The sequence below is a fragment of the Mus caroli genome, chromosome 16, assembly GCF_900094665.2.
Source record: "Mus caroli chromosome 16, CAROLI_EIJ_v1.1, whole genome shotgun sequence".
Classification (NCBI taxonomy): Eukaryota; Metazoa; Chordata; class Mammalia; order Rodentia; family Muridae; genus Mus; species Mus caroli.
In genome coordinates, this window is record NC_034585.1 from 23,554,214 (window position 1) to 23,565,528 (window position 11,315).

The window sequence follows — 11,315 nt, forward strand, 5'->3', positions numbered from 1 at the left end:
CATAAGGGCAGTATGTCGGGGTGAATTCAGAAAGCAGTGAGCTGTGGAACCCAAGGAAGCATGATACTTTGTAGTTCTCTATGAGGATTCAAAGCACAGATTGCTTTATGATTGATTTCTTCCAGATTAAAATATTTATTCCTGCCCCTGGTGAATTTATATTATAATAGTGAAGCATAACTAATCTGGTCATTGTTTTAGAAGGCATTATAAGTATGATGCTACCTATCTATCTATATCTATATAATCTATATATCTATATATCTGTATATCTGTATACCTGTATATCTGTATATCATATATATATATATATATACATGTATATCTGTATATCATATATATGTATTTGTACTAGGAAAGCAAGAAAACAAGAGGCTGATATATCAAGTTAACATCAGCTAAAGGTTAGTTAAGAGACTGCAATGATACTTCAAATTTAAAACTGATTTTAAAAAAATCACTGATACTTCAAATTTAAAAGCTGGTCCTCAGGGATGTGGCATTTAGGTCAGCTCCAGCTCAGGGATCTCTAGTTCTATTTCTGAAAGGTATGGTGTCTTCAGAAATAAGGACCTACCTTGTATCTCTAGTGACAGGATAACCAAGGGAAACAGTCATATATTATATGCCCTGGACAACAACTAAAAGGAGTGCTTCTCATGTCTGTAAGATATAATAAAGTATTTCAGTAAATGTAAATAATATTAAACCAGCAAATAGAAATCCATGACATTTCTATAAACAACTGTGATGGCTTGAAGGAGTATATCCCCCTATGCCCATATATTTAAATGCTTGATCCCCAGTTATTGAAACTGTTTGGGAAGGAGCAGAAGGTGTGAACTTCTTGGAGTAGGTGTGACTTTGACAGAGGTAGTGTGTAATTGGGGTTGAGCTTTGAGGCCTCAAAAGCCCACACTAAGCCAAGTCTCTTTCTCTCTGTGTCTGCTGGAGGATCTGTATATAAAGCCCCACATATGTCTGTTTCCCGCCATGATGATTATGGACTAACTTAAAACTCTAAGCAAACACCCACTTAAGTGCTTTCTCTTAGAAGTTATTGTGGTCATGTTGTCTCCTTGTGGCAATAGTAACTATAACTATGACAACAATAATGTAACTTAAAAATTAAAAATATCATTTACAATACAACGAAAATAGAACTAATTATAAGTGGTTGCTAGCCATAAAATAGATACCCTGTTACATACCACAGGCCCAAAAAAAGCTAAACAAGAAGAAAGGCCCAGTCATGGAAACTTTAATCTCCCTAGAAGTGGGAATAACATAGTCATAAGAGACAGATGAAGGAAGGAAACTGGGAGGGAAGAAAGATGGGGAGGGAAATGGGGGTTTCAGGATCAGGTGTGGGGAAGGATAGGACAGAACACTAGAAGGCGATGAAAATTAATTGAAATCTGCAACTGATGCGGGTGAGGATGTAGGGGCATCTTCAGACAAAGACCTGGGATAAGGAAAGTGCTCAAGAATGAATAGGGGTAACCTTAGCTGTGACTCACTACATTGGGGATATAGAACTTGGATCACCACCTCCCATAGCTAAGCAGAAACCCCAGTGTAGTGATAGAGACACCAAACCACCCAAAAACTTTCAACCCAAAATTTACCCTGTCTACAAGAAATGCAGGCATGGGGGATGGATGGAACAGAGACTGAGGGAATGGCCAACCAATAACAGGCCTATCTTAAGACCCATCCCATGGGCAAGCACCAATTCCTAACACTATTAATGATACTCTGATACACTTGCAGGCAGGAGTATGCTGTCCTCTGGGAGGCTCCACTCAGCAGCTGGCTCAGACAGATACAGACACCCACAGCCAAGCAGTGGATGGAGTCTGGAGACTTTTATGGAAGAATAGAAGGAAGGATTGTAGACCCTGAAGGGGAAAGAAACTCACTCCACAAGAAGATAAACAGAGTCAACTAACCTCAATCATGAGACACTGACCCACCAGTGAAAGAACATATACAGGGTGAACCTAGGCCTTCCTCACATATATGTAGTAGATGTGCAGCTTGGTCTTCATGTAGGTCCTAAACAACTGGAGCAGGAGCTATCCCAAAAGCTGTTTCCTGTGCATGGGATATGTTCTTCTATCCGTTTTGCCTTGTCTGTCCTCAGTGGGAGAGGACATGCCCTAGACTCACAGAGACTTGAAATGCCAGGGTGGAGGAATACTGAAGGGGCTCCCACCTGTTCAGAGAAGGAGATAGGGGATGAGGTGTGGGGAGCAGTGACTGGCAGGGGGCAGTGAGCGGATGTAAAGTGAGTAAGGAAAAAAATTAAATTAAATAGAAAACGTAATCTTAAAAAAGAAAGAAGCTAAATTAACTAAACTAATCTAAAAACTTCTCATTAAACATTGTACAAATATGAATTTAAGTATCTTATATCCGCATGGAATAATAAATACCTCCGAATATGCAAGTTTTATAATTTTTAAAAATTATATTGCTTTTAGTTTTGTGTGTGTGTTTGTAGAATATATTACAATTCATTATTAAAAGTGTACATGATGAAATGTTATAATAAAACTTATTCTTTTATAGAAACCCATTATTTCATTTAAAATGCACTAATAAAAAGTTAAGCAAAGAGGGAACATTGTGGGCCCATGTCATTCCCATTGCTGGGCATGGTCTCTTAGGAAGGCAGAATGCAGGGTGTTGACTGTTGTGCCAGGCAGGTGACAGACTTCAGGGAAGCACTGAGACAGGATTTCTGGGTTGGGAAAGTTCAGTGTGAGATGTCAGAACACTAGAGCTGGTTGGAGGTCCCTGGACCTTTGACACGGCTGGGACCAAGGGGGTTCTCTGACTCTTGGACATCCAGGCAAGGATGGAAGTCTCACTGAGAATAGATTGAGGGTTGGGGGGGGGGGGCGGCACTCAGGCTAGGAATGTTGTCTAGCCTCCCAACCCCATGCCCCAGGGGCCACGAGAAAGGGAGTTCTGGCTTGTCCCGACAGTGATAGTCCTTGGAGGTAGGCTTGGTGGAGGCAGGCTTGGTAGCAGTTCTGGCTAGGAGTACAGAGAGGCCTTCTACAGGAGAATTAAGCTGTAACTCCATAGGCAAATGCCTTCTCCATGGCTCCCCTCAGAGGATCTTGATGAAAGAGACAGTCCCTGATTCTAAACAGTTTATTGGCTGTTCATGTTGGAAAATGGATGCAGACTATATCATACCATACCCACTTCTTAGGGTAGGCCAGAGATTAAATACCTTTTGCAGGAAGGAATGTCTGGGAAGGGAAGCTTATTGGCTAAGCCCTCTGGGCCTATGTGGCCATAAGGCATGTTTTCTTACGTGAGGAGTACAACACATCTTCTGGGCCAGGAATCTGGCAGGGAGGGGGAGTATCCTAAGTCTCAGGTGTGTGCCCATGGAGTCTCCAGGTCTCAACCTGATCTACCTTACCAAGTTTCCTGGTATGGTTTTACTGTCCAACAGAACATTTTATATTTTAACTTTAGTTTCTATTATGTCTCTCTGTGTGTATGTGTTGTGCACATATATGTTGTATGTGTGTGCCTGTCAATTTGCATGTGGAGGCCATAGATATTACCCAATTGCTCCTCATATTAAGTTTTGAGGATCTCTTACTGAACCTGGAATTAACCAGTTTAGCTAGATTTCCTGGCCAGCCAACCCACATTCTCTTGTTCTCACTCATCTCTATTCAGTGCTGATGTTACAAAGCACACACACACACACACACACACACACACACACACACATACACACTTACACACACACATACACAAACACATGTGCGCGAGCACACACACACAACACACACACACACACAGTTTTCCATGAGTGCTAGGGATTCAAATTCAGGTCCTTATGTCTGTATATCAAGCACTGAGGTACCCCCTAAGGTCCCTAGTCTCAGTTTTTATTTTGACAAAATATCCCACCTAAAATCACTGTTTTCCCTTATCCTTGGTAAGTAAATAGAACAAGCAATGGTGTAAAAATGTGAAGAATAACTAATGATCTCAGAAGTCCAGGATGTTAGGGCACATGGTACATTAAAATAGGTGTCTGGGAAAAGCTCACAAGGCCAGCTGCAGCCATGCCCTAAAGCCTCCTTCTCTCCATGCTCAGATTTGGTTAAGAGTTAGTGAATCACACTCTACTGGGGGAAGAAGGACCGGTCAGTATGAACATTCAAGTTGAATGAGTAGAAGTGATTCTGTGTACCTAGAAGGATAAATGGGAGGTACCACAAGATCTCACCCAACTCAGAAACGAGAATGAAAAGGTAGAATTGGGGGATATTGATCTGAATTGACACTGGCAGGAGGAAAGAGCCCAGTACAGATGCTTGTTTGCTGAATCTGTTATGCCCAGTCCTGTTTCTTTTTGGTGAGCTGTGCGGTTTTGTTGTTCCTGATTCTCATCTTAATTGCCTGTGATAGCAACCAGAGAATCAGAATTGGCTGGCAATCCGAAGGCAGGCTGGCAGGATTTGGGCTTGGCTGGAAACTCCCTGTTCCTTCTGTGGTGTGTCTCAGTTCAGGAAACTGTACTTCTCCTCCCCTGGCCCCATGCTCGCTGCACTTGAGGAATTTATTTCTCCTCCCTTGTTACACATTCTCTCACTGAACCCACAGAGGCTGAGGAACTGCCTGTCAGCAGGACTTATTTTTTGGCAAATCTGGGTTTTTTTTTTTTTTTTTTTTGTAAATACTCTCATCCCTTTGTTCTCTTTAAGCAGGCCCTGAGTTTGCTGTAGGTCTACTCATTCTGTTATTTCTTCTCATTTACTTACTGTAGACCTTTCCTTTTCATATAAGCAGGATAATGCTATGGGAGGATTCTTGTGCTAGGACAAGAATTCTAACCCTTGTTCTGCCATTGATACTTGCTGAGTTTAAGGTAAACACACTTATTACCTTGATGATCCTTTAGCTATTGTCTCATAAAATACACAACAGGGTTGAAATAAAAGTTCTTTAATACTTTATCTTTCCATAAAACTTTGGGTCTTAGTAGGTCTCAGGTGATCTGTCAAGCTGTTTCACTGTCCCATCTCTCAGAGATACTCTTCTGTGTTTACTATCATAGTGTATTTAAATGATCATAACTTCTTACTTATGCAATAACTATTTTTAACGCATGCTAGCTATATACCAGGTAGTTAAACTCAAAGAGCAGAAATACTGTGGTCAGACCTTCCAGCCTCACAGTACAACTGGGAACACAGGCGAATATTCATTTGCATGGTAAAGCCATACAAGGCAGCAATGAAGGTGTCCAGATAATACTGAATACTGGCATAAGGAATCCCTTAGAGGAGGTCTGTACATAGAGGCTGAAAAATGAGTTACCCATGAAAGAAGAAAACATATTCCAAATAAGGAAAATGTGATGTTAGAAAGACTGGCTACTGGATCTTTAAAAGGAGTAGAGGACTTGATTCTAGCAGGAGAAGAGGTAAGAGAACAGATGTTTATAAAGAAGGGGTTATGGTTAAGTCTGCTATTCATGGGGCATCTTAGTGTGGGGAATTGCAGGCTGGTATCCAGTCGAGCTGAGGTCTGAACCCCAATGGTCATAATTCACCTACACGACATGGTATGAGTTCCCTCACACTCCTGGAAATCCAGCCCCTGTGTAAGGTACCACCTCTCACAGCCCCCACAGGAGAAGCATGGTCAGTAGTCACATAAGCAATGACCCAAACTTCTGACCTTCAGGCTAAACTCCTCCCCAGTTACCTAGCAACAGTGAAGACCATAAAAAGGGGTGCTCAGCCCCCACCACACTCTCTTACTCTTACTCTCACTCCTTTGTCCTCTTACCTCTCACTTCTCTCACTTCTCTCTCCTCTTCCCTTTCTCTTTGTCTTTTCTCCTCTTTCCTTTCTCTTTGTCCTCTCCTCTTCTCTCTCCTCTCCTATTCTCTTTCTGTCTCTCTTCCTCTCTCTTCCTCTCTCTCTCTCTCTCTCTCTCTCTCTCTCTCTCTCTCTCTCTCTCTCTCTCTCCTCTCTTTCCTCCTGCATTTCTATATTAAAGCTCTTAAACCACAGAGAGTCTCTGCTCCTTCAAGGCCCGCTGCGCACTCTGGTCAGTGTTGGGAACTTCTTCCCCTATTCCCTCTCTCCTGCAACCCTGGGGCTTTAGCAAGGTAGCCCCAGGGGAGTCCCAGTCAGGGGCTGCCTCTTTCTCCACCCACCACCATGTGGGTCAGGCACGCTCACTGGAGGCAGAGTGGAACAGCGCCTGGCAGTCTCCCCATGTCTGCCTGCCCAGAGTACAGGAACTCTGGCCAGACTTGGCATATTTTTCCTCCCCACTTTTCCCCAGGGCCCCCAGCCCCCTCCCCTTTATTTTGTTCCCAACAGCTTAGAGCTGGTGTTAAGTTTTAGACACCAATCTATGGATATTAAAATGACTCTGAAAGGTGATACTCAGAGATGTGTCCTGGTCATATTTGCATTTGAAGATCTTTAATTTGCATTCAGAATAACAACAAAGATTAATCGAGTAAATTTTATGTCGTATTTACTACGGGCACAATTGTAAATTTTTTTTAATTTAAATTATTGGGGAGAGGGTTCAGGGTTTCTCTATATAGCCCTGGCTGACCTGGAACTCACTCTGTAGATCAGGTGGACCTCCAACTCAGAGTTCTGTCTGTCTCTGTCTTTGGGTTACTTTGGAAAATGTGCTACACACCTGGCTACAAATGTAATTATTTTTATCCTCACAGTTGTATTAATTTCCTAGATTAGCTACCAATTACCTCAAACTGGATGAGTTAAAATTAAAGGAATTCTGGTGCCTATAAGACTAAACCTATCCAGGTCACGCCCCCTTGAAGAGTCCAGTGAAGAACTCTTCCTCCCCTTTCCTGCCCAACAGCAGCTGTAGTCCCTGAGATTCCTCCCCACTCTGTCTTTATCTTCCCATATCTTACACCATGCTCTCTCTGGCCATGTCTCTAGGTTCAGATTTCCCTCTTTCACTGGCACCAGTCCCTTGAGCTGGGCCACAGTAATCCAACAACCTAAGTTTATTGCATCTATTAAGACTGTATGTATAAATATGATCCCATTTGTATCTGAGGAGACATGCATTTTGGAGGCTGCCATGTAATCTAGAACAACAATGTTAAGACCTTGTGAAATTAATTCGTTCAATGTCACAAATTAACATGTGGCAGGGCTGGTTTGGCAAAGAAGCCCACTGGGAAATTATTGTAGATCCATGGCAACAGTAGCATGAAGGATGGGGAAAGATGGATGGGCCTGTTAATTTTGACAAAAGGGTTAAAAACAACAGGAATCTAGAAAAACAACCAGCTTTCAGACCTGAGCAAGTAGGTAGATATTTTTGTTTTTGTTTTTCCAAGGGGGGAATTTTTTTTCTAGACAAAAGAAAGGGTTGGGAGGAAAGGGGACAACTTGAGGACTGGTAGTGCTGTGTCCCAGGTACCCAGGGAACATTTCCTTAGAATGGATGTAAGTGCTTAGCACACAAAAGGAAGGTCTGGGTTAAGTCATCAGAAAGCAGAAGCAGAATCATTCATGCATCAAATATTTATGCAGCCTTCCCATGTGTCAGCCACTATCATAGGCACAAGGACACAGCTGTGAACAGACAGGCAACACTCCTTCTTTTATGAAATACATCTGGATAGAGGAGACAAGCAATAAATCATAAAAATAACACAGTTTAAAATAGAAGCAGGTGCTGAGAAGCCAATAAGAAAAGAGATGGTGTAAAGGACAGAACTGGCAAAGACTTTGTACTTTAGATGGGCTTCTCCAAGGAGGTGGCAGTTGACCTGAGACTTTACAAGATGAGATGCTCATCTTATAAATATAAGTGAGCAAATGCCTCAGGGTGGGAATGTCTGGGTGGTTCATGTATACTACAACAAAGGTCAGTGACTGTAGTATAGGGAGCCAAGGCGAAGAAGTGGCACTCATGGGAGTCAACCCTAATGCTAACTATAGGTCAATGCAGATGTCGTAGCAAGATGGCTTATTATAAATGCTCACACACATACACCGCCACACATTTAAAACACACATGCACTCACACCCACACACAGAGACAGAAAACATACTCACACATATGTCCACTTACACATACAGCACATTCACACACATACTCACACACAGGTGTGCCACACACACACACACACACACACACACACACACACGGTGGGGGGCTGGTGAAGGGGGTGGAGGGAGATTGAGCATTTAATGTTATTTGACACTCTGACCTTGCCTAGGAAGACATCCATGTGAGGAGTAGCATACCACAAACCAGAGGTCTATGATTACTTTAGCCATAAGGAAGAAAGACAGAAAAAAACTGAAGCACTCTCCACCTCTTAAATGTTTTTGTCTATTTTTGAGATTGCATTTTGACTACAACATTTTTCCATCTTTCCCCTCCCTTTAATATATGCCTCCCCACTATCCTTGAAAATCATGGCCTCTTTTTTTCAATAATTATCATAGCGTGCATATGTACATTTGTATGCACATATATATTCATCAGTACAACCTGTTGAGTACATATAATGTTACTTATATGCATGGCTTTAGAGCTGCCTCCAGGTTTCTGATTCACTACCCATGTATTGAAAGGCTTCTCCTCCAAATCGACTTTGCCATTTTATCAGTACTAGAGAAAGCAAACTAGCCTGCTAGTCTTCTCTTCCTGGGTCCTTCATTCAGGACGGAATTTTGCAACCTGATTTCCCTTTCCTGCCTTTTTCAGCTTCCACTCTACTTTCTTCTATATGGTGTTTCTTATAATAATTATTATTTTTTAAAAATATTGAATCCCATCTTGGAATCAGTTCTTGAGAATCCAGTTTGACATGTAAGCTTCTCTGAGTCTTGGCTTCCCTGTGTGAAAGAAAAGCTACCTTGTTAGGTGGTTGTAACTCATTAAAATGAACCAGTGAGTTTAAAGCAGTGCACAGCAGAATCTAATATAGTTTTAGTTAATGAGTAGAATTGTATTATTATTGTTATTATTATTATTATTATTATTATTATTATTACTACTACTACTACTACAATATATTGATGATTTTTTTCTGCTTTTGTAAACTATTAGGTTTGTAGATTCTGGGCTTGCTTACCACTAGGGCAGAATAGCATGAAATCAAGGTAGAACACCTAAAAACTACATAAACTCTTGATAAGATTTAGCAGTAAAAATTCACAGACTTATAATTACCTTACTCATTATTCATTTAATGTGATTGTCATTAGCCACCTAGTCTTTATGTTACTGGGAGGGTTGGGGTTCAGGTCTCCTTTAAATGTAAAGAAAATGAAAAGTTTTCAGTTAAACTGAACCAGCTTTGCCCTGACCTGCGGTACTAAACACCAAGGGTTTCAAGGGAGGGAGTTAGAACGGAAGGGAAAGGACACACAAAGAAAGGAGACAAGACAAAAATATGATCAAGTCTCATTTACTCTTGGGAGACAGAGGGCTTATAAAGTTACAAACCCCAAATAGTATTTGCTCAGATGCACAGCCCAAACCAGTTTTATCGCTTAGTAACACATTGATGTCAATGAAATGTCCCTATAGTGAAATGTCTGAAAGCCCCCTATCGTAAAATGTCCCAAGATCCCCTATAGTAACATGTCCTGATTCAATTACAGGGACAAAAGCAAGATAGTAGAAAAAGCAAGAGTGTTAGTTATAAGATGATGGCCCAGAGACACGATGGAGGCTGAAATGCCAGAGGCTTTTGAGCCCCAACACAGCTTCTCACAGGTAAAAATACAAATGTCAAAAAGAAGCCTAGAAAAGATACCAAAGTATTTTGGTGAATTTAATTGTCCTTGTTATTGCATATATTATATAATAAGACTGAGGGCATACATGTAATTGATGATGATAGTTCAATAGGGATAATAATTTGGGAGTCATACTTAACATTCTTTCCCCAAAACTGAAACAGAAGAATAACAAAAATAATCACCTTTAAAATTGGGAATTAGCTGGGCATGGTTGCGCACGCCTTTGATCCCAGCACTTGGGAGGCAGAGGCAGGTGAATTTCTGAGTTCAGGGCCAGCCTGGTCTACAGAGTGAGTTCCAGGACAGCCAGGGCTATACAGAGAAACCCTGTCTCGAAACAAACAAACAAACAAACAAACAGACAGACAAACAAACAAACAAAAGATGGAATTGCAATTATTTAATACAAATAAAAGAGGATAAGAATTCTTTATTGCCTCCTGTAAAATTAAAATATGACTTTAAAATGTAAAGAGTCATGAAGGGATACCAAAGGAATTTGTCTATCTATCTATCTATCTATCTATCTATCTATCTATCTATCTATCTATCTATCTAATCTGTTTTCTACTGTGTTCCTGGCACAACAATTTTGAATAGACATTTTCTTCATTTTTTATATGTGAACAGTTTATATTTATGTAGAATACATAGTTAGGCTCATCTATATCTAGATCTGTCTTAACATAAAAAAATGAGAATACTGAAGGTCATGTCACGCTCCTGGTGCTATTTGAGGATATTTAACCTAACAGCAAGTTTTGCTTTGGCTAATAACGTTCTGTGTGATCTTCTCCTTCAGCTTTGCTTTGGATCAATCAATTTTAAATCAGCTGTGCTATGGTTGAGAACAGTTACACAGAAAGCTGCCATGTATGAGAGTGATGCTCTTCTCTTTCTTAGAAGTAGTATAAGTGAAACTCTATTTCCAGGATACCAAAAGGCCCTTGCAATGTTTCTGCAGCTTTCACAATGTTTAGGTCGATCCATCATGTCTTAGAGTTAATAAGGGCAGTCAGTGTTGTTTTCTCAGAAGGATAAGCTAGCTCTCTCAGTGATGGGCATATTGCAGGTCTGAGCTATTATGATAGTGCTCAATTACTTCACACTTTTCTCTCCACTGTCTTTGCTGTTTTAGAAACAAACACAGAGCAGACATGGATGCATGTGGCACTAGCTCAGTTTCTAGATTTGCATAGACTCAGGGAGCCGTTGACCATATGAGCACTAATAGAAAGGCAGGGAGATCCCACCCAGCTGGCAATCCTGTGTGCTGTTCATCTCACATCGACATTATTCACTGTTGCTTTGTCACCTTCATCTGAAGGACAGTCTTGGGGACTAGTTTGAGTGGTCTACTTAGGTCAACCTTTGCAAAAAAAATTATTTCCCTTTCTTCCCCTTTTGCCATTTTTTCTTCCCTTTTCCCTCACCTCCCTTCCATTTCATTTCCCTCCCTCCCTCTCTCCTTCTCTCCCTCCCTCCCTCCCTCCCTCCCTCCCT